General features: G+C 41.5%; 1 pseudogene across 1 annotated transcript in view; it reads left to right on the top strand.

Moving 5' to 3' along the window:
- The window catches only part of LOC311516739 (chloride channel protein C-like), a 112,364-nt pseudogene that overhangs the window by 34,407 nt on the left and 51,701 nt on the right, over positions 1 to 26,256 (top strand). Inside the window, exons 9-12 of the transcript XR_014714624.1 lie at positions 3,365 to 3,462; positions 7,540 to 7,637; positions 8,160 to 8,331; positions 13,893 to 13,962. The product of XR_014714624.1 is annotated as a chloride channel protein C-like (transcript). The remainder of the gene's footprint in view (positions 1 to 3,364; positions 3,463 to 7,539; positions 7,638 to 8,159; positions 8,332 to 13,892; positions 13,963 to 26,256) is intronic.

Here is a 26,256-nt window from a genome sequence, read left to right as displayed (position 1 = left end):
TGAATCCTTTAACTGACAAGTGTTGGGTTTTTTCTCTCTTTTCTGATATCTTAGTAACTTTGTTGGCACCAGCTTCTTTACAGCCAATTAACCTGGCTATTGTGGGATGCTTCTTATCTAGGTTTTTGTTTTGCCTTTCCTGTTTGATTCCTCTAAATCCCCTTTTGATCTCCCCTCATAGCAAGTAACCCAACATAAACACACAGAGGCATGCACAGTATTCCTAAAAATAATAAAGATAGTCCTCAGTTGGAGTCCATGGGAGTTGAGTGCATTCAGCATCTTGCTAAAGTCCTCAAAATAGTCCAAATATTTTAGCTATTAAAAATAGCTTTGCTTAAAGCTTCATATTTCCCATGGTTTAAGTATTTCATCCCTTCCCCCCCTTTACTTTTTAAAATAAACATTTTATGTAAGTTCTTCACCAAAGTTAATGAAAGCAACAAAGTGAACTCCTACTCAGGTTCTTTCCTTTTTATTAGCTTTAGAAGGTTACAAGCCTTGTTTTATCATGTCTTGGTCAAAGCAAGGCAGGGCAGTAGTGATTTGATCTGAAAGGAACCATATAATGCATTTATTGAAATGATATAGAGTCAGACAACTAAAATAATCTATGTCACTGTGACTTTAATTAACCAAGACTAATCCTACATAAACAAGTCAGCATTTAAACTTGGAAAGAAATCACAGTGGTATCTCCCACTCCCACAAGATAACCCTGAGCACCTTCCCTGTAACGGGAACTGAATTCCTAATCTCCAGCCCTTAGAAAAGGGGTGGTTGTCTTTATAAAGTGCCATACTGACCTATGGCCATATTTGCTTCTCCATAATTCATCACCTTTCCCTGAAAAAAGGAAATCACAATGCGGATAGTGTTTGCCAAAAATCTAGGGAACATATCTTTCATTTTCTTTGTATTTTTATCGTGATGACTAATTGTTAAGTTCCAAAAACTCGGTTTCCCTAGGTTGGGTGAACAGTTTCATGGCACATGTTTTAAAATTATCAAAACTTTTAAAAGTTGCTTGACTTAGCAATGAAAACCAGCCATAACTGGAATCCTCTAGCCAATCACCTGTCTCACACCCACCTACAAATGTTGGGGGCTTCGGATAAAGTTTGAGCTGGATCTGAACCATACCTGATTTTGATTTTGCAAAATCAAAACCCAACTTATGTTTTGTAAGACCCAAACCATTCCCAGTTCTGTTTTAGAAGGGCTATGCCCATAAGCTTGTTATGTTTGAGATCTAGGGAAACAAAGACTGAGATACAATTGTATGACAAGCAGCTATAATTGCAGATACAGTTGTATCTTAGCTCCTTGGTTTCCATAAATGTACTACCAAATGTGTTTTAATAACTATATAGAATCATAGGGTTAAAAAGGACTACAAGGGTCATCCAGTCTAAACCCCTGCTAAGATGCAGGATTTGTTGTGTCTAAACCATCCAGGACAGAGGGCTATACAGCCACCTTTTGAAAACCTCCCTAGGCAATCTGTTCCATTGTCCTACTGTTTTTACAGTTAGGAAGTTTTAATTTCAATCTGCTATGCTGTAGTTTGAACCCACTGCCTCTTGTCCTGCTCTCTGTGGCAAGAGAGAACAACATTTCTCCATATTTTTTATGGCAGCCTTTCAAGTATTTGAAAACCTCTATCATGTTCCCCTTCAATCTCCGTTTTCCAAACTAAATATACCCAGTTCCTTCAGCCTTTGCCTGTATAGCTTGCATTCCAGCCCTTTGATCATCCTATCGCTTGCCTCTGCATCCTTTCTATACATTGGTGACCAAAATTGGACACAGTGCTATGGCTGAGGCCTACTAGCGCCGAGCAGAGCAGTACTATCCCCTCCTGTGACTTGCATGCTGTGCCTCTGTTAATGCAAACTAAAATTGCATTTCCTTTTTTTGCAACAGCATCGCTTTGCTGAGTCATGTTGAGGTTGTGATCCACCACAACTCCCAGATCTTTCTCACCAGTGCTGCTGCCAACCCAGTTATCCCCCATTCTGCATTTGTTTTTTCTTTCCTAAGTGTAGCACTTTACAGTCCAGAGTAAGTCTGAATGTCTCACTCATGCCTAAAAAAGAGCACTTTTATAATGGCCCAGTGTGTTTCAGTAATTTCCTCATGGACACCTGCAGTTGTAGGGCAGATCGATTAAAAAAATCTTCTCCCTTTCCTTACAGTAATTTTATCTTTATTTGGCTAGAACTATAGATGGACCTAAATCATAGTTCAAGGTCCAACCAGTTTTGAGGTTTGGGGCAGTCAGGATTAAGATTTCAGCATTGTGGCTTGGTTCTGTCTGTAGCTGGAATACATTCAGACTTCTGATTTACACACTGTGGGTGCTTTTTAAACAAGAGCAAAACAAACAGGAAAAAAAACCCTCATTAGTTTTATTTTTAGTATCCTCTTCCAAATGGTACAATAGAACTAGCAGAAGGAACATGGATGGTGAGGCCTCTCTTTTATGAAGGATTACAGTACCTGGCTAAACCTAATCTCTACTTGTCACTGTACAATATTTTATCTAATTTATTTCAGGCATTTGTAAGATGCCCATCACTATACTATAGTGTCTAAGAGCTTTCTGTCACTGAACAGCAGAACAATATTTCTTTCAAACCTTTCAGAGGTCTCTTTTGAGTGGATTGGTTAAGCAATGAGGCTACAAGGCAGAAATAAGTACCTGAGTACTATGATGATGAGTGCTGTAAGCATGTCTATAAGTAATACTGTAGTTAAATAGAAATAGCCAGACATGACAGGGTTATAGGGGGGTGGGCTTGGGACTTTTTTTAGAGCACGGATAATTTTAAGGTGCCCCAAAGTGTGCTAGATTTTTCCCAAAAGGTACATAGAACACAGTTTACAGTCTAAGATCTCTATTTTGCAAGGAGCTCTATTTGGGCTCTGTAACCCACCTGTGTTTGTGTTTTTACAGGTCCCCCTCCATGCCGATCCACAGAGAATAGGAGTTGATATACCCCGAGCTACAAAATCTTGATTCTTTAACTCAAGCTGTAGCAGCTCAGCTCATGCTTTTAGCTCTGGAGATCTCCAGTTCAATCCCTATGTGTTGGCCAAGGTGGTGGCTGTCACAGGTGGACTCCCATTGACTTCACTAGGGTTTGGTGTGGACACAGCTGTCTCACTGTGTGGGGGATGTTTCAGGATTGAGGTTTAAGTGACTGTAGTCAAACAAGGTTGATCTCTCAATATATGTTGGGCACATCCCACAGAACAATCTTCTTGTGATAGCTGCTGGTGTTGGTGATTCTAGATCCTTCACGTTTTCTTCTTCTGTGTTTCTACCTCACATGATGTTTTTGACTTTTTACATCTGCAGGTGTGCACCGTCACTGTTACAGTCTACTTGCCGTATTTCTTTTCTTGCACTCCAGTCATGAGTCTGAGAACTTTGCAGCTGAAGAACAGTTCAGAAATGTAAGTGGTGAGAATGGCGCAAGCATCTTTGTGTGAAATGCTAGTTATTACTACATTATTTCCATTAGTCTCTATGAACATCCAGGGATAAAAATTCATATAGATGCACCAGAATTGGGTGTTTGAAATGCACAATTTTATTTATGCATGTGAACTTTTCCAATGTGGCAGTTGGGAATGCAACAACCAGTGCATGCTTAAAGACAAATGCAAAAATGAATGAGCAGGCCTGGGATATGACCATTCATATAATTGAGCCTACAAGTGCATTTTCAACTTAGGTTTTGCTTTAAAGTTTATCGATGATAAATATCTATGTTCGAAGAACTCAGAATTAAAGAAAAATTATTTTGCTCTCAATTTCTAACCAATCCATTTGCTAAGGGGCATATTTGATTGTGAACTTATCATTTTCTTTGTTTTCTTTTAAATTTCCCTTGTATTGCTTTGTCCCTAATTTTAAAAAGCAACGACAAAAGCCCATCATTAATTGTGATAAAATACATAACAAAAGTGAACAAATCAGTTTTTCAGAAACAAGAAACCATATAAATCAAAGTAGAACAAGGTAACATATACCTAACAGCCCTGACTATGCAAGAAATACTTGGGGTGGAACTTGGTGCAAGGCAGAGGGTCCATGCATTAAGCCATGCAGAAAACTTACTTTAAGATTTTACCTGGAGTTTATAGGGGTGGAGGGCCTTCCACCGATCCTCTGGAATGGGGTGCATTTTACTTATCCATGTCTGATCCATTAAGAGAGAAGAAGTAATTGGATTAATGTTAGTATTGTGGTAGAAGCCAGAATACCCAATCAGAATGGGTCCCCATTTTACCACGTATAGTACAAACATATAGGAGCACATGGTCCCTAGCTCAAGTAACTTACACTTTAAGGGCCTGGTTCAAAGCCCATGGAAAGATCCCACAGACTTTGGTAGGCTTTGGATTAGACTGTAGTGGACTGAACCTTCAACGTGTTCCATGCAACCTTCAACTTGTTCCATCTGTACCTATGACTCTCACTTGACTTCAACAGGCCTTTGCATGATAGAAGGGTACACCAGCAAGGAATAAGTTTCAGGTAGGGGCCTAAGATGGCAAGTGTCATGTAAGAGTGATACAATCAAATGTATGTAAATTTTATAGGGATGTGTTATAGGTGGTGAGCCTCAGATTTGATTTTGATCTTGCAGCCAAGTATATATCTTTTTCTAGCTAGTATCTGTGAAGAATCTAGGGGATTTGAACAAAGTTTAAGTTAAATGACAGTTTATCTCAGAATTTTCACCAGTTTACAAGGATGAATATGGTACAATTACTCTGTAGAAAAGGATGGCAGCACATTATATTATATTGCATTAATTTTCTATGAAGATTTATTTGCTACTCAAGACAATGGACTCTGAGTGCCTTACAAAAGTCAAATAAAAATGCAGACATATATTACTTTGTATACCACTAGTTTCAGAGTATCATTTGATCTATGTTACATGAATAAATGCTGTGTGCTATAGTAAAGATTTTCTTTTCTTTTGAAAAAACATAAAAACTTGTCACCTTCTTAATATCAGGATTTGGCAAACTTATCACAACTCTTTGGATCTTTATAGGGAAAAGCCTTTTCTTTCACCCCGACATCTTTTTTTTTTTATATATTTTAAGGGCTAACTACTTGCAAAATTCATTTTTTTTCAAAACAAAGCTGCTTTTGTTCTAAAGTTGCATAGAAAGTGCATCTGAAATCACAAGAATTTTATGTCTTTTTGCCTGTCTTTGAATCAAAAATTGTCCAGCTGATCTGTGTTAGAAGCTGTCAGTCTTAGCGCCAACTTTTAGTGTGATGCAGCTTAAATAGGCCCAGTCATAAAGACTCCATCCCAGTGAAACTGGATAGACCTAAAGAGAAGTAAATGATAGGTTGTCATGAACTGTACCAGGCTATACATAGTCTCGCCAGGCTTCTGGCTATAATAAATCACAAGAATGAAAGTGGACTAAAGCCTTGTTCACGATTCTCTCAGAAACTAAGAAGCAGGCAGTGTATGACAGATTCATTGATCCTTGCCATTGTAGGACGTTAGTACTGATCATCTGTACTAGCGGGGAAGGGATAGCTCAGTGGTTTGAGCTTTGGCCTGCTAAACCCAGGGTTGTGAGCTCAGTTCTTGAGGGGGCCATTTAGGGATATGGGGCAAAAATTGGGGATTGGTCCTGCTTTGAGCAGGGGGTTGGATTAGATGACCTCCTGAGGTCCCTCCCAACCCTCGTATTCTATGATCCGGGATATGCCTATTCCAATGTATTATGACCCCTCACTCAGTGCTCATTTCAGTGCCTCCCCAAAAATAGCAAAAATTCTTTCCCCAATGCCTTTTTTTCATAGAACACATCCTGTCATAACACATCTAGGCCTGGCCTATGCTAGAGCTGGGCAAATAACTGATTCCTCAGTCCATTGGCGGTTTTTGAAAAAACCCCCCACAAACTACCCAACCCCGAAAAAGCAAAACAACAAATAAACTGCAGTTGGGTCCAATTGAAATGGAAAATTCTGAAACATGGTGTCGAATTGAAGAAGTCAACAAAAATTAGTTTCAGTCAAACAAAATATTTTGTTTTCAGAGCTCTGTTTTTAAGAAGAACGGCTAAATTCACAAAATGGCCAGGAGGACCACACTGACCCAGGATGTGGAAACTCAGGGTCGGTTCCCCCCTCAGCCTGATGTGGAGTAGGGATTTGAACTGGGGTCTCCCACAGTGTAGGTGAGTGTGCTAATCACTGGGCTGTGGGATCGTCTGGGGCAGAGTGTGCTCAGTCTCTGCTCTTAAAGCTGTTCCACTGTGTATAAATAATTTAAATAGCCATTGGAGCAGGGACTTGAATTTTGGGTCTTCCACATCTTAGGTTAGTGCCATAATGATTCTCTCTCTTTGGCCCAATTACTATTCAAATATTTTATACAAAATGGATCAGCTCCAGCAGAACAGATTGAGAGAAACCCACCTCACACTATCCTATTGCCCAGGGGTTAGGGCATTCTTGCAATATGGGAGTGAGAGAGGAAAAGACATGAGATGTTGCTGATGAGTGTATGGACCAATTATACAATTTCTGACCCCAGATGGGGATAAGAAGGTTGTTTTTCTTGGGCTATTGTGTGTGTCACTTTTTTAAAAATTGGCAATTCATCTCTTTTGTGTGGGTGAGACTGATGTAAGAAGGCAAATCAAAAATTGGGTTGAATCCTGTGTTCCTTTGGTTGCCAATTTGGGGTCTGGAAGAAATTTTCTTGCTCTGGATGTTGGCTAGAATCTTGATGTGTTTTCACTTTCTTCTGGAGTTCTGAGCAGGGATCAGGTGGGCTAGTTACCACCAATTTCCTGCTGTTGGTGGGACAAATGGGGTTCATATTGTTTGTGGTAATGGCCAAAATGTGGTGGGTACTTTCCAAACCCAAAGAAAGACACAATCCATGCCCTAACACACACACAGTCTAAAAGGACAAAGAGACAGGGAAGAAGGGTGGCGAAAGTAATGCTAACAGGCACATCTCATTGGTTACAAGTTTGTATGAAATGAAATACCTAGTACCGACAAGGTGCACTCTTCTCTCCTTTGCAAAAAACAATCCAAACTGCAAACTCCACTCTGGTCTCGGGGCTCCTGTGATTTGGACTTACATAGAGAGAAATATCTATTAGGAACAATTTGGTGTGCTGATGATATTTTATAGTATTACAATAATACTCACCTGGTAAGGAGATCGTGACCAGATTGGACACTGGATTTTTAAAATAGATTTTTTTTGTCCAGCATTGTAGAATGAAACCCATGACTCCTTAATTTTGGAAACTAGCTTTTTCAGTGGCAGGAGAATATCTAGTGGAACACAGCCCTAGTTTATTAGTAGTCAACTTTAAGGGAGTTGGATTGGGCTACTAGAGAAGATACAGAAGGGCATTCCTTCCGGGAGATATCTATCAGAAGTGTCCAATAAATATATTTTGTACAGATGCTCTGTGTTACACTCATCCATTTAATATAATCCTTTTCCCTCTAATTCCCATAAGCCCATTTGAGAGAGAAATTTCAGAATATAGTTGTCCATCAGGCACATCTTGGATGGGACCAGATGAAGTCAAATATTCCAGTCAAACCTTTAATGAAGGTAAGGAGAAGTCTGCTGAAAGGTGGCTAAGAATAAATTGTGCTTGTGTAATTTGAACTTGGTCTCCAAATATCTTCAGCTGCAACAAAGGTTTTCTTTAAAGTGGATTTTATTTTCCCTCTCCAGAGACATACCAGAAGAACTGAGTCCCCCCATTTAAAATGTGTGAGTTGGGAAGTTTGTGAATTATAGCACTTCTGAGGTTTATACGAGAGGAAAAGAGAGTCTATCAGAGAGATTAAGAAAGGGAGAAGCCAAGAAGTTCCTTTTTCTTGGCTAGATGGCTACTGTTTCTCTCCATTTAGGTCATCTAAAAAATATCAGACTGCAGACTGCAAACACAAATGACACTTATTTTCCTGAAGTCTAGTATACCTCAACTAGCACTGTAGGATCAACCTGTTGACTGAACTTTATTCAATCATAATCAAGGTTGAAAGATATAAGAACTGTTAGTGGGTACTTTTAATGGATCTATTTAACTATCTGTACCCCTGCTTTTCTTTTCTCTCTCCCTTGAAGCAGCTGCACTCCTAGCTGAGAATGGTAAGCAAGGAATCATGTACTTGTTCAAATGTGGGACTCATGAAGAGTTTGGATATACCTCTCTCATTACAGCTCTGGCATTTTATTTCCTTCTCTCTTGCTGGACTGCGGGTTCTGCTGTTGCTAGTGGCTTGGTTATACCCATGCTGTAAGTACTGCATATCTAAATTCATAGCTTATATATAGGAAAGGTCTATGTTGGTGAGGCAGTCATAGGGGTTGGAAAATGAAGGCTGTCAATAGGAGTGCTATCATTGCTTTCACTGGGTCACCTTGCTGGAACAGGGTGATGCAGCAGGAGTTTAGTTGGGTAGAGGGATAAAATTGCAGAAGGGAAATGAGGGAGAAAACATCCCCATGTAGCTATGGATAGGCCATAACCAAAACCCTAAACTTGGAAACCCCTGACATTTGGAGTAAGCTGGTTTTGTCTCTGTAACAGTAGTTTGGAATCATTGTGGATAGTTCTCTGAAAACATCCCACTGCAGTCAAAAAAGCTAGCAGAATGTTGGGAATCATTAGGAAAGGGATAGATAATTATGTAGAAAATATCATTTTGCCACTATATAAACCCATGGTGTGTACACATCTTGAATACTGAGTGCAGATCTGGTTGCCCCATCTCCAAAAAGATATATTGGATTTGGAAAAAGGTACAGAAAAGAGCAACAAAAATGATTAGAGATATGGAACAGCTTCCATATGAGGAGAGATGAAAAAGACTGGGACTTTTCATCTTGGAAAAGAGATGACTAAGAGGGGATATGATAGAGGTCTATAAAATCATGGCTGGTGTGGAGAAAATAAATAAGGAAGTGTTAGTTACTCCTTCACATAATACAAGACCTAGGGATCACCAAATGAAATTAATTGGCAGCAGGTTTAAAACAAACAAAAGGAAGTATTTTTTCACACAACGCACAATCAATCCATGGAACTCTTTGTCAGAGGATGTTGTGAAGGCCAAGACTATAACAGGGTTCAAAAAATAATTTCATGGAGGATAGGTCCATCAATGGCTATTAGCTAGGATGGGCAGGGGTGGTGTCCCTAGCCTCTGTTTTCCAGAAGTTGGGAATGGTCAAGAGGGGATGGATCAGTTTGATCACTGTTCTGTTAATTCCCTCTGAAGCACCTGACATTGGCCACTGTCTGAAGACCGGATACTAGGCTAGATGGACCTTTCGTCGATCCAATATGGCTGTTCTTGTGGCATATTAATTGGAAGTGACAGAGGAGGAGAAAGACCTGGGTGTACTGGATGCTCACAGGATGACTCTGAGCCACCAATGTGATGTGGCTGTGAAAAAGGCTAATGCAGTGCTAGGATGTATCGGGTGAGGTATTTCCAGTAGAGATAGGGAAGTGTTAATACCCTTATGCAAGGCACTGGTGGGATGTCATCTGCAATAGTGTGTGCAATTCTGGTTTTCCATATTTAAGAAAGATGAATTCAAACTGGAACACGTGCAAAGAAGGGCTACTAGGATGAGCCAAGGAATGGAAAACTGGCCTTATGAGAAGAGACTCAAAGAGCTTGGCTTGTTGAGCCTAATCAAAAGAAGGTTGAGGGGAGATGTGATTGCTCTCTATAAAAACATCAGTGCCATAAGTTAAGTGCCAATGTGGATACAAGAACAAATGATACAAACTGGCCATCAACAAGTTTATGCTTGAAATTAGATGTAGATTTCTATCCATCAGAGGAGTGAAGTTCTGGAATAGCCTTCCCAGGGGAGCAATGGGAGACAAAAAATGCTAACTGGCTTCAAGACTGGGTTTGATAAGTTTTATGGAGGAGATGGTATGATGAGATTGTCTACAATGGCATGTAGCTGATCTGAAACTGCTAGTAGCAGATATTCCTAATGGCTGGAGATGGGACACTAGATAGGCAGGGCCAGTAATGAGCTGCCAAAATCTTAACAACCGGTTCCCTCCTCACCCCGCAAGGGGGTCGTGGCCCACCCCCGCCCCCCAGGACTCCTGCCCCATCCAACTCCCCACATTCCTTGACTCCCCCCCCCAGGATCCCTGCCCCATCTACCCCTCCCCTGTCCCCTGACTGCCACCAGAACCGGGCGGGAGGGTCTCGTGGGCCACTGTAGTGGGTGCCCATCCCACCCCTAAGAGCCAGAGGGACCTGCTGGGGCAAGGTGGGGAGCCCCGGCGGTGCTTACCTGGGGCAGCTCCCAGGAAGCATCCGGCAGGTCTCTCTGGCTCCTAGGGGCAGGGTAGCGAAGCTGGGGGGAGCAGGGGGAGTGGCTGCTCCCCCCACTGATCACATCAAAAGTGGTGCCTTAGGCGCTGACTCCCTGGGTGCTCCGGGGCTGGAGCCCCCACGGGGAAAATTTGGCGGATGCAGAGCACCCACCGGCAGCTCCCCGCCCAGCCCCAGCTCTCCGCCGCTCTGCCTCCGCCTCCTCCCCTGAAAGCGCCCCCTGCTCTGCTTCTCCGCCCCCTCCCCCAGCTTCCCGCAAATCAGCTGTTTGCGTGGGAAAGCTGGGGAGGGCTGAGATGCAGGCAGCAGCTTCGGCTTCCACAGGGAGGTGGAGGTGAACTGGGGTGGGGAGCGGTTCCCCTGTGCAGCTGCCCTCCCTCCCTAGGTTACCTGCTGCGGTGCAGGCGGCCCTCCTCGCACCTCCCCGCCCCAGCTCACCTCCGCTCCGCCTCCCTGGGCCTGAGCGCGAAGCCGCTGCCTACTTCTCAGCACTCCCACTCTTCCCGCATGAACAGCTGATTAGCAGGAAGCTGGGTGGGGGTGGTGCGGAGAAGCAGAGCGGGGCGGCGCAGCGCGTTCAGGGGAGGAGGCAGAGCGTAGGTGAGGTGAGCTGGGGCTAGGCGCGGGGTGAGGAGGTGCCAGTTTTGGTGGGTGGTTAAATTTAGAAGGCCTTTTAGAACCGGTTCTCCCTCGCAGGACAACTGGTTCTAAAAGGGCTTCTAAATTTAACAACTGGTTCTAGCGAACCGGTGCAAACTGGCTCCAGCTCACCGCTGGGCAGGGCTCTGAGTTACTACAGAGAATTCTTTCCCAGGTGTCTGGCTGGTGGATCTTGCCCACATGCTCAGGGTTCAACTGATCATCATATTTGGAGTTAGGAAGGAATTTTCCCCTGGGTCAGATTGTCCGAGACCCTGGGGTTCTTTCCCTTCCCCTGCAGTATGGGGCAAGGGTCACTTGCAGGTTTAAATTAGTGTAAATGGCAGATTTTTCTATAACTTGAAATCTTTAAATCATGATTTGAGGACTTCACTAATTCAGCCCCAGGTTAGGGGTCTATTACAGGAACGAGTGGGTGAGGTTCTGTGGCCTGCAATGTGCAGGAGGTCAGACTAGATGATCGTGATTATATTATATAAAATAAAATGAAAAGCAGTTTCAAAATGAAAAATAAGCTTAGTTCAAAAAAATGTTGAAACAGGACATTTTGACATAGTCAGAATCCTTTTCCACCAATTTTATTCTGAAAAAAATTTCTGGGGAAATCCATAGGGTTTTACAAAGCATTGTGTTTTTGATGGAACTGTGTATTCTGACAGTTTATAGTGGAAATTTCTCCAACCAGCTCTATTTGTCACCATTAACCCAGAGGTGGCTACATGTCAGAATGCTTTATGTATATGGTTTGTAAAGCATTTTTTGGCTCCTTCAGGATGAAAAGTGTTATGTATACATAAAATATTCTTTTTTTATTATGAAATGATGAACAGATGCTATTGTTTACTGAAGTCCTCTCTATCCCATGCCCACTTCCTTGCCTTTTAAGTGTGTATCTGCTAAAGTTCTCTCCTGCTGATTATCAGATTATAGATGTTACATTTTTTTTGAAGTTGGGGTATTGAAAATTCAGGGTTGATTGTGACCGGTTGTGAAATCTGGAGGAACTGGAGCTGGGATAGTTACTCCCTATACAGCTGCTTCAAGGTTTCTGAAAGCTACAAGATGGCACTAGCATCTTTAATGCCTGGATGTACACGCACTGACTCTATGAAAATCCAATTTAAATATCATTTGTATCCTGTCACTTTAAGAGCTTGTTGCTGATCTAGCACCTCAGTGGGAAGGCAGTTGATTGACGTCTTCCTTAGCTTGGTGCCTTAAAGGCTGTGGTTCACAGCAGGGAAATTCAAAATTATTTCTTGCCAGTACACTTAAACCAGAACTGTGTTTAACACAATTCTAATAAAGAGGCAGACACTGTAATTTTTGTTCTTTACAGCCCCCCTTCCCTGACGCCTGTTTTTCTGAGTGCCAACTTAGGAGCTCACAAAATTAACATTGAACTGCTAAGACAACGGCACAAAAATCAATTGAAAAGGCACCAGAAAAATGATTATGGTTGCACTGCAGTGTGCTCTGAAATCCCCTAGGTGTCATGTTCCAACTCCTCTGTGCCTCGTTGTTTTGCAAAGGGAGATTGTGCTTCAATTCAAGTTCACCCAAAATAAATAGCTGTATTGCTTTAGGAAATATTAATTTTTTGAGGGGGAATAAAAGGACTTGGACATGACAATGCAAAAACATAGTTATAAGGTTGTGCCCCCAAACCATAAAATGCGCATATTTTCCTGTATAGTCTGATAGGTTCAAAAAGAATTGGGAATGTTTGCTTTGGCTTTCCACATGGCCTTCCATTTGGAAACAGTTATAAATGTGGGGCTTGTAGTGAACAGGTTTGTAAAATGCTTTCTTTTCCTTTTGTGGCAGACCCCACAGGCATCTGGCCACCTCTTCTTTCTTGGCTGCCTCTTTCTACGCCCCTCCCCACCCCTTCATATTGACACTTGACCCTCCTCGTCTGCCCGTTGTGGCAAATGGTAGATGTACTCTCCAAGGGAAACATCACCACAAGAAGGGCAAGACCTCTGTCCCCACATTCTCCTGTTTCTCAAGGTTGTATAATTGTCCTGAGTCCATTGCAAGAGGATGCTCAGGGGGCAAGACCACATTTTATTGAAAGAGATTTTTGTCTCAATAACTTTTTTGTTTGTGACTAGACGTAGATACTTGGAAAGCTGTATCTGACTTACATGGCTTCCCAGGTGTTAAAAAGGGAGGATGGGGCTGTCCTGGTGTGAGATTAGATTTCAAATCCTTACTCAGGGCTTGTCTCCAGACACAAATGGTCTTCTCTTTTACTAGTATAATTAAAGTGCTACAACCCCTGCTATTGGATGCAGTTATGCTGACATTGCTTTCTCTTTTAGCAAAGGGGAATAAGTTATACTGGTATGAGGCACTATTATGCTGATATCTAAACTAGGGGTTGCTTTGACTTAACTATTTTGGTAGAAAATCACACCCCTGCCTGAAATAATTAAATCAGTCCAAAACTGTGTATACACCAGCCCCTTATCAGTAAGGGCTCCCTCTTCTGGTGGATATGGGGAATGGAGTTGCTGGCATTTAGATGGAGCTATACCCAATGCTCCATCTCTGGAGGGAGAGTCTGTTTGACACTAGGCCTTTGTAGGAAGGGTGATAAAAAGGAGAAAATGTGGGATGTCCTTGGGGCTCAGAAGATTTCCCTCATGCTCAGGAAAGAAGGGCAAGCATAGTTTTACATAAAGCAAACTTAAACGAAAAATGGGCTGGATAGGTCAGCGGCCTAGTAATAGAGTACAGAGCATTTAACCTTGGGGCACCAGTCTGAATCTGACTCTGGTCCATAACGAGAAATATTCATTTAATTTTTTTCTGTGTTCAGAATGAACAACTCCCAGACCTCAAGTTTAGAATTTGAGTCTCTTCCTCTCCCACCTTTTCACCCTCTTGCTGTATCCCTGCCAGCAGAGGGTGTGGCTGCATAAGCATGTGCTTGGGAGTGGTAGGGGAACCCTGGTAGTGAATTAAAATTGCTAACCATCTGATGGTGGTTCAGTAGACTGTGTGATATTGTCTGAGTCCATTTCCTAATGGACACATGTTTGTATCGCAGAAACCACAAATGGCACTATCACTTGATGCTAGTTCAGCAGCCAATCCAAAGATTGATGAGGAATGGAGATTTACCTCGCATCTTAGCCTCACAAGTGCCCAGATCAAGACTGAGCCACGTTGGTAGGGCGTTGATTGTAGTTAATCAAAGAACATTGCAAATGAACCTCTTGTCCTATACTTTGGGAATAGTTGAATCTGGTCTACCTTTCTTTTCATGTACGCTACTTCCTATTGATGTATGAGCATCTAAATGTAGAGCTGGCCAAAACTCCGAATTTCTAGTTCATGTGAAATTTGGACATTTTGAAAATTTCCATGAAGTGGAGATCCTCAGCACTTTTCCTTCTGGAAAATTTCCAGCCAGCCCTGCCCAAGTGTGGAAGGGGCACCCAAATTGTATTCTTAGCATACCTTTTTTCCTCTTTAAAAATCGCTTTCCCTACAGATTATCAGCTTCTGTTCCTTTATTCCTTCTAGTACAGTGCTTTTTCAAAAGCTTAACTTTGTCTAAAGTGTATAGGATATTTGAATATTACACATGGCAAATCCTGGCACTTCCAGTTCAGCTTTGGTCAGGTATTGCAACCCAGCAGTCAAATCTTAGGTGAGTGAATTTGTGTGGGGGGGTGGAGGGTGAGAAAACCTGGATTTGTGCTGGAAATGGCCCACCTGATGATCACTTTAGATAAGCTATTACCAGCAGGACAGTGGGGTGGGAGGAGGTATTGTTTCATATTCTCTGTGTATATATAAAGTCTGCTGCAGTTTCCACGGTATGCATCTGATGAAGTGAGCTGTAGCTCACGAAAGCTTATGCTCAAATAAATTGGTTAGTCTCTAAGGTGCCACAAGTACTCCTTTTCTTTTTGCGAATACAGACTAACACGGCTGTTACTCTGAAACCGGTAACTAGACAGAGTCTATCCATTGTCTCCTTACTCCCTATCATGCAATGGCATTCTTGCGAAATCTAGGTTATGTTGCCAATACTGTGTGAAGGCATAGATTTTAATAGTACATGTTATATGGCATCCTTCACAGCAATGTTGTAGGGCATTAGAACGTACAACAGAATGTATTGAGAAGTGTTTTCAACAGGCTTGTGGGTCCTTTGAGTGTTCACATGAGATTCTGGTAATACATCAAATGTTGGCATCAACAGTACATACTGTAGTGATGGACATCTTAGAAATGCCTAAACGGAGACAAGCTTATAGCACAAACAAAGCAAATGATCCATAATTCAGATCCAATTGAATGGCTGGTGATGTATAAGTACAGCAGACTGGTTATAGAAGATGGGCTACAGCTATTCAAAGCTGAAAATATAAAGTATAAGGAATTTAAAATCAATGTGAATTTTGACAGGAAGCCAGTAGAAAGATTTAAAAATAGGAGGCATCTGCTCAGACAACCAAATGCTTATTAGGATGCAATCTGCTGGATTTTGAATGAGCTGCATCCTACGGTAGATCTGATAAAAGCTGGAGTTCCTGAAAACAAGACAGACTTGCAATAATCTGGCTTTGAAAACACTAAAATTGCTGACCAGAAATTCTAAATCCTCCTTTACTGAGTGAAGCTCTGATTCTGGCAATACATTACAGACCGGGACATGAGGCAATATGATGAAAATACAATCTAATAGTCAATGGCAGGGACTTTGGTTGTTTATGCCATCTGCAAAGAGACTGTCTTGGGTAAAGGGAGGCAGCAGCATCATTGTAGGCAAATCAATTCTGCACTATATGAGCAGTGTTGACACAATGGACCCCAGTTCTCCTGTTTAACAGGTGAAAATTTAGCAAGTGAAAATGGCTAGTTTGTGCAATAAAATCATGGAACTTATTGCACCCAGATTAAGCTTGGACTGTAAACACCAGAGTGTACTTTCTAGCTTGATGAGATTCAAGAAAAATGCCACTATAGGTGTGCCTTGTATCAGGCTGTGAGTAGCTGGATTGTGTATTCTCCACTTCAGCCTCCTCCTCTGGGATACATAAGAGCCACAAATTAGTTTGCCAGCAGCTGTGGTTTGTTTTTAAGCTCCCCAGTTTTATGTTGTGGCATTTCTGTGAATTTTCTCTGCTACTTTGTGTGTCACTAATTCTGTGCTCTTTCTGAAGGGTTTTGTTCCATGCCATTCGCTTCATCCTTTACTGGGTTGATCTTGTTTCAAGAACTTGAAACGCTGAGTAGTCCATATAATGTTTTAAAACTCCTAAGTATTCTGTCCTCTGATGAGAAGGAGTGATAAGCAAGCAACTTTGTTTTCCTGGGGAGTTCCTATCAGAGCTCAAATGGTTCCTCCACACTGTCAGTTGCACGAGCTGTTACACTATGTCTACTGTATTATGTTGTATACTGTGCTAATAATCACGGTATCTGCCTCTTTACTATGCTCTTTCACTTCCCCTCTTTGAGACTCTAATATATAGGCAGGATCTTTTTTGGCAGAGGGAGGAGAAAGTACACAGGTAGCAGAACTGTAGCCTAGAGGATCTATATTCTCAGTCTCATAGTTTTCTGCCTTGGTGTTCCCCCTTATTTTGTGGTTTTGTGAGAACTTTCTCACTTGTGAGGGAGGTGGGACCTATAATGCGGGCTGGGTGTTACTTGGGAGAGTGATGGGAGAGGGGGTCTTCCCCTCTCCCCCCAAGTTGAATGACTAGGAAGGAGTTGGGGGTGAGGAGTGTGAGGTCTGCATATGTGGGGGAGAGACTCGTTCATCTGCTCTTCCTTCCAAACTACCTGTTCCCTAGCTCCAGTGATTTGGTGTAAGGGAGGGGTAGTACTAATTAATCCTATTCTTCCCATACCCTCCTTTTTAATCAAGGTATCTCTTGACTTTAAAACATCCACTAATTCCCCACTACAGGTCTCTCTCTTTGGAGCCATAGTTTTCTCTATTTTGCATTAGTGTTTGTTAAATATATTCTCAAGTGCCCCAAATATATTGGTCCAGAGTTCAGGTTGCCCATTGGTGCCTCATGCCCTTCCAGAATGTGGGGGTGGGGGGTGGCTGACCTTGAGCTTTTGAGGATCAGGTGGTAAGGAGTTGGAGTGATGGGGTATAGACCTCTGAAAAGCAGGAGATGTGGGCTTGGGGTGCCTTCCCTCCCCCACAGTGGGGCCTTAACGTTCCTTCCTAGAGCTGGCAATAGCCAGTGGGAATGGTTTAGTGAGGATGGTGCAAAGGTTAAGAAACTACCAAAGTGGGTGCGGATTCTCTGTCTCTTCAAGTCTTCAGATCCAGACTGGATGCTTTTCTGGAAGTCAAACAAAATTTATTAGGCTCAGTACAGGGGTAATTGGCAGTTATAGAGAAGGTCAGACTAGATGATCTGAATGGTCCCCTGTGGCCTTAAAACCTATACATCTTGTTTTCAGAACACTCTCCCAAAATGAGAAGTATTGGCCAGCTAGTGAGACAGGATGGGATTCCCTTCTGAGGTTGTCATTCCTTTAAAAAGCAATAGGGTTCATGGTTAACAGGTGTTGCCTGATTACAAACGCTTCCTTCAGGAGCTGTGTGTTCTGCTTTTGTTGCACCAGCAGTCCTTGCTGAGCAAGTGCCTAGGCTGAGAATTGACCCAAGGTCTCCTGGGTGGTGAGAGCAGCACAACAATTACACACTGTTTTAAAAGAAATGAGTTTTATGTTTGATAGACCTAAACAGGCTTGCAGTTAAATACAGCAAATAAAGTGACTGCAAAAATGGCATGGCAGAATTCCATGTTTATAGAGTCAAACTGGTTAGAGTGGGTTGAACATTTTATATCAAAACTATTTTCTGACAGAAAATTGTTTTTTTTGACAAATTATTTTGCAAGAAGTGGTTGTCTCATTTTACTGTGACTGGGCTCTCCAGCCAGATGACATCTCCCATGATACACCATGGCTAGAGATTTCTGTGATATAGCACAGAGGAACAGTAAGGGAGAAGACTGGCCAGGGAGCGCAATCCACAGAAGAAGATGGAAGCACGGGAGGCTCTGAAATGATGATTTCCATGAGGGATTGCGACAGCATTTCCATATCAAAATTTTTGATTTTAGATTTTTTTTTTGACAAATTGAAAATTTTCTGCAGGGAAAACAGCTGATTTGTTGTTTAACAAATCTAACCCTGGTACCATAAAAAATTGTATAGTTTAAATAGGTGGGGTTTTTCCCCCTCTTCTGGCCCTGAAAACTCAAGCTGTGAGCCAAAAGTCAAACTGGGCTCTTACTGGTTCATGCATAATCACCAGTAGAGAAACGTCTCTACAGCTAGAATAGAATATAGTTAAAGATTGTGTAGATATTGCAAGCCAGAAGAAAATCCAGGTTTGTGTTTTTGATAGTGATACACGCTTGGCTACCTGAAATAAAATACAGTAAAATTTCTTTGTCAGTTAAATAAGTAGACATGATTCTGAATTAGAAATAGACCAAAATCAAAACTCAAGATTCAAAAATCCTTGTATTGTGGGAAAGTTCAGACCTGGAGCTGAATTTTGCCACTCAGATTCATCTCTGCTGTAAGTACGCATTAAAAACAGAACTGTAGTGTAAGAAGATATAATTATATAGTCACTTTTCTGACCATATCTTACAGTAGATTTAAAAGTTATTTATCAAATGATCTAATATATTCCATTGTATAATTATACATTTGGGACATGTAGTACAAATATAAATGAAAATTCATGAGAATTTACTGTGCAGAAGTTATTTTTAATTCATATCTTTGTTTTTAATGTATTTCAAATTACAAAAAGCAGTTGGATTCTGCTACAAATTAAATCCTTGCCAAATGTAATTTGTTTCCAAATTAAATCCATTTTGAAGCTACACGGTCATAAAAAGTATCTGAAACCATTAAGTTATATTTTATTTTTAATTTATGCAACTCTAGAATACTGACACAATTTTTCCAAATTTTGAGAAAATGAATTATTTCTGGGACAAAGTCTGGTACAACAAGTTTCTTTCAGCATGGAGTATTTATCATCATCAGAATGAAAAAGCCCTAGGATTTATAATACGTATACTGGCACACTCTACAGTATTGCAAATGGCCAGGGTTCAGTATGCTGAACTCTAGAGCTAGTCAAAATATTTTCAACTAAAAGTATTTTTATAAAAAATGGGGTTTGGTCAAAAATAGTTTTGTATTTTTTTATTACTACAAAATTGTTTGTGTTTTCACGTGGTTTTTTTGACTACCAAAAAGAAAATGTTTTGTTTTCCTCAAACTCAAATATTTTTGACAAAAAGGAAAAAAAAAATTTTCATTGAAATTTTTCCTGAGGGGATGGGGAATCACAATGTTGTGACTAGTTCTACTGAGTTTCCCTCTCTGGCCTTGCTGCTGCTCCTCCTCTGAGACAGGGGTAACTTAGCAGATGCACAGCAGTCCTCTTGTGAATGCAGAGTTGAGTTCTCTTGTGTTTGCTGTCCTGCTCAATGCTCTTTTGTACTTACACATGTAGCATTGTACAAATGATGTGCAGAATCAAGACCTGCTCTGGGTTCAGTTACATGGTCATGAAGATCCTATGCCTTGCCTACACTAGCGTTTCCAATGGCAGTAATGTGACCATAAGAAATGTCCCAAAATGTGCCAATGGAGGCACGATCCGAGAAGTGGTCAATCCAGGTCAGAACATATCAGTGAAGAAACTTGCACTGCTGTGATCAGTGTTGCAACCATGGGAGCATCTTTCCTCCTTTCCTGTCTGTTAGTTACCTTCTACAAGCATTAATTTTTACTAATGCTTGGGAGGAAGAATGGCACTGGGCAGTGATTTGGGAGACCCTGGTTGAATTCCTGACTACCACATGGATTTACCCAAGATCACACAAATCTAGCCAGTGATGTAAAATGGAGAGAATAATACTTCCTTATCTCACAGGAGTGCTGTGAGGATAAACTCCACTAATGAGAGTGAGCCATTCAGATACTAGGGTGATAAGGACCATATAAGTAACTATGTAGATTTTTTTTTTAAAAGACATGGGTGCCCCATCCCATACATTGATATATATCAGCATCCCTTACGGAAAAACATAAGAGAACATTATATGTGAGCGTTAGAAGATGCTATGAACAAAAATGTCTTTTAAAACATTTATTTGGCGGTCAGGCTTGTTGAAAGAGCTGTATTGCCTTTCTGTCCTTCCAGCCCAGTTTTAACCTCAAAACAGCCTCCTCAAAAAGCTTTTATATTAAAATAGCAGGCAGTACAATGTAAACAGCTTCTGATGCAGCTCTTTCTGCCAAACTTAACACTAAGCCCCAAAACAAAAGGGTAAGAGAAGAGTGCATTTACTTGTAAGGCTCATCTTTCCCTTCCTTCTCCTTGCCTAGGAATGCTGCACCCAATTCTGAGGGGGACGCAGACAATGAGAGAGAGAGGGCTGTAAAAGGCTTTCCTTACTGTCCTGATGGCAACACCGATTTGGCGCGCGCTGTGTGTGTGTGTGTGTGTGTGTGTGTGAGTGTGTGTAAACCACCACCACACCATACACCTCAAGACAATGAAATGCCTTAAAGGGAAATCAAACTGACTGGACAAGTGCATTTCAGCTGAAGAAACTTGCATCAGCAATCTTGAGAGAAAGCAGTAGGAAAGACACTCCTGCCATTAAGAAAGAACTGTTTTGGTATAAATAAATATTAGATGACCTGGAAAATAGGTCATGTAGAAATAATATGAGGCTGCTGGAACTACCTGAGGGCTCAGACACAGGCAGTGTAGAGGATTTTCTGCAGGATTTGTGAGTTAAACCTCTGGAGCATGAAGCATTTCCTGCACCACTAGTCATTGACAAAGCACATACTACAGGGACTTCACCCAGAGGCTGCTTTTTTGGCTAGCAAGAGCAGACATGCATCCACTCCTAAGACGAGATCAAATTCTGCTCTCAGCTATGCCCATATTAAATGTAGAGATACTTTTTTGACTTTAATGGAGTTACTCCAAATTTACAATGGTGTCGCTCAAGGCCAAATTTGGCTCATAGTCAGGGTCCTTCAAGCAGCCAAATATTTTAGCAAAACCACCACCAAGGGTTCTGCATTGTTGTTTTTCCTACTAGTTTTGGTCGGAAAGCTTTTAAAAAAGCATAAGTCTTTTGAGAAGCAAGGGCAAGCTTAGTGAAAGAAATGTTGACAACACCATATTTTTCCTTCAAAGCTGAGAGTGGACTTTTCAAGGAAGCATCTTCTCTTTGCTGACTGAAAGGAAGTGCTTTAATTAACTGGAAACTCACCCAGCAAGTTCTTCTCAGGGATAGAATGTCTAGTGAACCAGCCAGTCTCACTAAAATACTTTAGGGCTCAATTAACATTTTATCCCAACATCTTAGATGCTTCACAAAAGTTGTGTTGACGGGGTCTGGTTTCCTGTCACTCAGTTGTCTGATTTTTAAACTATGGGAATTTAAACTATACTAAGCTGCTAAGACCTATTCTTTAAAAATATCTTGGCCTTCAGACTTTCGTGGTAGGACAAGTGTTTCATTCTGCCTTATCTTTGCTGTCATGAGGAACTACTATAGTTCATCTTATTTCAAAAAGCAGCACCAGAGCCTCATAGATTATGAAGTCTAGCACCTTTTGTAAAGAAAGGGTGACACATGCTAGTGTTTATGCCCCAAATTTATGCTCTAGAATTATTTGAGGGAAGTTCTAAAACCTGAATTATACAGGAGGTCAGCCTAGATGATCACAATGGTCCCTTCTGAATTTGGAATCTCTAAAAGGAATTAACTCCAGTTTTATTTAAATTATCCCGGCTTCAGAATTGCAATTACAGATCTTTATACATCAGGATAATCACAAAACCTCAAATATATTAGTTATATACAGAACTGGATTTTTGTCTCTTTTTCTACCCGAGAAGCTAGTCAAAGTTTAGGGGCCTGGGGATGTTCCAGCTGGGAGTAGAAATTGGTGATAGTCAAAGCTATTTCTTTGATACAGTGTGTTTTTTTTTTTTAAACCAAGAATGTACAAAGTCCTGTTTCTCTGAACTCGGAAAGAATCAAATAGCAGGAAACAGCTTCTTTTTCTCACAGCACCACGAACACTCATCAGCCAACACCAGACCCAAAAGCACACTTGCTAGCTTTTTCCAGGATCACACTGTGCTCACGGGATGTTGCTTGGCTTTGTTCCTCCTCTGAGTCTCTCTGTTTACATCTGCTCCTCCTCCACAATACTCAGGAAAAAGCCCTCCTGCCACAGTCCAAAACTCCTAATCAACCCAAGGATTGGCAACATTTGGTGTGCGGCCTGCCAGGGTAAGCCCCCGGCAGGCTGGGCTGGTTTGTTTACCTGCTGCGTCTGCAGGTTCAGCCGATCGTGGCTCCCACTAGCCGTGGTTCGTTGCTCCAGGCCATTGGGGGTTCCAGGAAGATGCGGCCAGCACATCCCTCGGCTCGTGCCGCTTCCCGCAGCTCCCATTGGCCTGGAACGGTGAACTGTGGCTAGCAGGAGCTGCAATCAGCTGAACCTGCGGACGTGGAAGGTAAACAAACCAGCCCAGCCCACCAGGGGCTTTCCCTGAACAAGCGGTGGCCCTAGTTTGAGAACCACTGCTGTAATAGACCTTGTTTTAGGTGCGGCCTGTTAACTGTCTCACAATTACTGTACCTTAAGCGAAGGATACATTCACACAACAGTTTGAACAAGGTTTTAAGTCTGCCCATAACAAGGTTTAACCCAGTTCATGACAGGGGCATTTGAAAGTTTCTGGTTTCAGTACTGCTTAAATTGGGAAGAGATCCACTCCTGACTCCTTCCTATGAACAAGTAATCCCTGCGAACAACGATTTTAAGATTTTAAGCTCAAATGCAAGGTAGGAGAGTTGAAGGGTATTTACCTGGTTAACATACAATGTCCAATCTGGGTTTGTTTAGTACAGGGGTTCTCAAACTTCATTGCACCATGACCCCCTTCTGACAACAAATATTACTTCACGATCCCGGGAGGGGGGAGCGAAGCCTGACCCTGCCCAAGCCGCACTGCCCCCAGGGGCGAGGCAAAGCCTGAGCCCCACTGCTTTAGGCAGGGGGGCCAAAGCTGAAGCTCAAGGGCTTCAGCCCCTAGTCAGGGGGCCTGCGACCTGAACTCTGCCACCCAGGGCTGAAGCTCTCGGGCTTTGGCTTCGGCCCTGGGGAGTGTGGCTTGGGCTTCACCCCTGGGCCCCAGAAAGTCTAAGCCAGCCCTGGTGACCCCATTCAAAGTTTGAGAACTGCTGGTTTAGTAACACTCAACAGCTATACTTTCAAAAGGATCCCTACTTTGGTGGTTTCAATAAAGATCTTAGTCTGTCTATATGCAGTAGACTTACTTGGCACAGAGCAGGCTTTTGAACACATTGAGATGCTGATTTAGATGGAGTTGAGAGCTGCTTTCAGGGCTGGGTGTGTATTGTGTCCGAGGACAAGGTGCAAGACTAAAAAAGTTCATGGGTGTCTAGGTCTCTTTCCAGGGAATATTGGTAAGGAGATATCTATTATAACCTTTATTGTTTGCCCTGTCAGGAGAATCATTGGCACACCTATTAGAATGGATACATCTATAGGTCTTTATGGATTGAAATCAGAAATAAAATATTTCACGCTTTTGTGTAGCATCTTCCATCCAAAGATCTCACAGCACTTTTCTGAGGCTCTGGATGTTTCTCTTTTTCAGATGTTATTCTGCTTTAATCTATTTACAGTTCTCTTTCCCAAACTTGTTGTTATGTTTTACCTTTACTTGGGATTCCACGGCATTAGTCTTGAATGAGCAATTCACCCCCCCCCCCAAAAAAAAAAAAAAAAGCTGAGCATTCTGCCTTTTTGGTGGCTTCAGACAAGTGCAAATATTTAGGCTCACGTGGAGAATTAGACTAGATCACCCTGAATTTTTTTTCTATCAAAGCAAATTAAAAGTTAGCATACAGAAGTGTATTTATAGGTCACAGAAGTTGGGTACATCAATGTCATTAAAATGAGTATTACCTAAAGTTCTTTCTATGCTCTAGAGCCTTCCTGTACATTAACTGTGGGAGACAATATTTCAGAAGAACAGAAGACACCTTTGTCAGTTGGTTCATCTTGGAATAAGATTGCTATAGTGAGGCTAGAGCCACTCTTCTTTTAGAGAAATGAGCTATGTCAGACCCCTGTTTTCAGATATTTGGGCTACATATTTGTGGGTCCTGGAGATTACTTGTCTCTAGGATGCTAGAGACTTCCCACTCCTCTCCACAGCCCAGAAATTACTGAGGACCTGCAAGCTCTGAATTGAATTGTGCAATTCTCATAGCATTTGTAATTTGGCATGAAGTCCTTATAGACTGTAAATCTACTCACGGTGTGTTGTCTTTGTGGAGTTTGATGCACAATCCCCATATGTGAGATGCTTTAAGAAGTAATATTTTTCAGCAGTGCGAAGAGCTGGAAATCATAACTTTTCAGGACCAGTGTGACAATAGAGTCTTTCGAGCGGATTTATTATTCTTGCTTACTATATCTCAGCATTCCATTTCTACAGCTACCTCCATCAGAGATGGTTTATTAAGGAAGTGACTGACTTTACAGTTCTTAATTAATCTGTTTTTCATCAATTTATGCTTACTGAACCACTCAGAGTGAATTTTTTGTATCAGTGTTTAAGAATAAAATAATAAGCATATATGTCTGGATGGGAGAGACATACTCATTTACAGACTATCTGAAGAAGAATGGTGACAGAAAAGAAATTCCTGTTAATGGACATGGTCTTAGACAGGATAGTTTTCTTTAAAGATGAACTGTCCTGAACTGTCTTTTCTCCAAATGTTGAAGACAATTACACAGACTAGGAGACCTGCTTAGCGGGGAAATACACAGAGGATGTTCCTACCCTGAGAAGGCCTTCCCCATGGTCAGATCCCAAATTAAAAACGGGGGAGTTTGACAATCCAACCAATAGTCAGAAGTGTTGTAGGTATATTATTATTTTGGAGAGAATAAAATTATGAAGGACCACCTGATCATATCCTATATATAGATCAACAAGTTTGTTTACTGGAAACTTTTGATTCAACTGTCTGTACCCCATGAGCTGGTACTGACACTGTCAAATACCTTTAGACTGGGGTGGCATAGGTACCACCATTACTGCTGTAAAACCCATATCCTAAATGGGGTGTGTGTGTGTGTATATATGTGTATGTATATGTATGTATGTATATGTATATATGGCCAACAAGCCTATGATATGACATTTCCTCATGGGAAATAAGATAAATGATATAAAGGTTTCTGTTGACTACAGAAAACGGAAACAGCTGCTGAAGCCATAAGTGTTTTCTTTGGCTGCATTCAGCTCATGGCAGCATAAGCTTAAAGTGGAACAGCTCTGCTTCCACTTGTCAGAAAAGAGATGCTTTCCTTGCATCTCCTTTTCTGTAAAATTTTGTAGAGTGAAGGTCTCTAAGGGCATGCCAAGTGCCGGTCTTTACATGGAAACCATGGGATTTAAAGACCTAGCAGGACTAGAATGCCCATTGCTTAATTCTCCCCTGAAGCGCTAAATTGTTTTATACTTGCGAGAGGCTGTTCAGTATCTTCCCAAATTCTAAATAGCCAAGCAGGGTGAATATTATATTTGTCAAGAATGATGAATTCTTACAAAGGAGTCCTGCCTACCATGGACAACGGTCTGTAGATCTGGGGAGAGAGGGGGTCCCTTCCTTGATTTCTGCTCAATGAGGAAGGCAGCTTGTATGTTTGAAAGAACAGTCATACGTATTGCAGTCATTTGCATCTTTCCTGTTCATGAATGTAATCATGAACTATGCCCTTTCTGTATTTGTAATGATAAGTGTAAATAAGTTGTCTTGCCAAATGACTATTCACTAGAAGAAGGTGATTCATTCCCTGTGACTGGGTATTACTTTTTCATGAATGGAAATAAAAAAGTCTTTGGGGGAAGTGTTTTTTCTATATCAGCAGCCTTGAGTAGAATTAAGTTCTGTTGTGACTGTATTCACAAAGGTAAAACAAAACCCAGAAACATGTTAACCATAGTTTGATTGAAAACTGGGGGAGGTTTTTAACAGCCTGTTTTAAGTAAACTGCATCTTTTAAACTTTCCTGAGCATCTG

Source organism: Lepidochelys olivacea (genome assembly GCF_965140295.1).
Source record: "Lepidochelys olivacea isolate rLepOli2 genome assembly, chromosome: 2".
Lineage (NCBI taxonomy): Eukaryota > Metazoa > Chordata > Testudines > Cheloniidae > Lepidochelys > Lepidochelys olivacea.
Note: the sequence above shows the minus strand (reverse complement) of the source record. Positions and strands in the feature narration are given on the sequence as shown.